The sequence below is a fragment of the Petaurus breviceps genome, unplaced genomic scaffold (genome assembly GCF_028583685.1).
Source record: "Petaurus breviceps papuanus isolate PSGF00001 unplaced genomic scaffold, PetGlider_PUasm1.0 173, whole genome shotgun sequence".
Lineage (NCBI taxonomy): Eukaryota > Metazoa > Chordata > Mammalia > Diprotodontia > Petauridae > Petaurus > Petaurus breviceps.
The window spans coordinates 5,142,801-5,143,784 of NW_027185759.1; the positions used below are offsets into that span (position 1 = coordinate 5,142,801).

The 984-nt window shown below is 53.4% G+C and overlaps 1 protein-coding gene across 1 annotated transcript in view; it reads right to left on the bottom strand.

Moving 5' to 3' along the window:
* Positions 1-984, bottom strand: part of CCDC50 (coiled-coil domain containing 50) — a 65,285-nt gene that overhangs the window by 60,674 nt on the left and 3,627 nt on the right. The window lies entirely within an intron of this gene.

A 984-nucleotide genomic window follows, 5' to 3' on the forward strand; every position in this document is an offset into this window, starting at 1 on the left:
TCAATCATGTAACTTAAATGGAAGAGGTAAGATCCAAGTGCACGTCCAATTCCACTATGAATCCAATCAGATGGAAGGAAAGAGTGACTGGCCCAAAGTCATCCTGAAACATCTGAGACAGGTGAAGCTCCGGGCAAGTTGGCGGAGGGTGAGTAGGAGCAGCAGCAATGGGGAGGAGGGAAGCAGCACCTGGCCAGCCCGGAAGAGAAGAGTCCACCAAGCAGACACTTTGGAGGCACTGAGTCTGGGGAATCAGCGGGGAGATTCAGAGACACGAGTGGGAGACACAGCGCTTGCACTCTGGTGGCTCACACAGTGGCAGCAAGCCCTGAATGAGAGGGAGATCAGAGGGCCCCAGGGAGCATCCTCAGGAGCAGCCAGCAAGGCATGATGCAGAGCACAAAGGCCAGTCCTCCGCTGCACCCTCCCCACCAGGCCCAGGCTCCTCTCCCCAAGGCCCCTGATCTGTGCAGCAAACACACTGCAGAGAACTGTCTACACATTCTAACTTTGGAGCAGCCTCTAGACATCCAGCCTACTTCTAATGGGAACAAACCAGCAGGCTTAAAGGAACAAGAGTCTAATGGGCACATGTGCAGCACTCAGATGACGAAGATTTATTAAGCTCCTACTATGTGCCAAGGCTGGGAGATAAAGATAAAACAGTTCCTGCCTTCAAGGAGGGGGAGGGGGAGAGAGAAAGAGAGAGACAGAGATGGGGGAAGAGAAAGAGAAGCAGAGAGAGATAGAGAGAGAAAGAGAGAGGAGACAGAGAGAGAGAGAGACAGAGATGGGGGGGAGAGAGAGAGACAGAGAGAGAGAGAGAGAGGAGACAGAGAGAGAGAGAGAGAGAGACAGAGATGGGGGGAGAGACAGAGACAGAGAGAAAGAGAGAGAGGGAGAGGGAGGGAGGGAAAGGTAGAGGGGAGAGAGAGAGAGGAGAGAGAGAGAGAGAGAGAGAGAGAGAGAGAGAGAGAGAGAGAG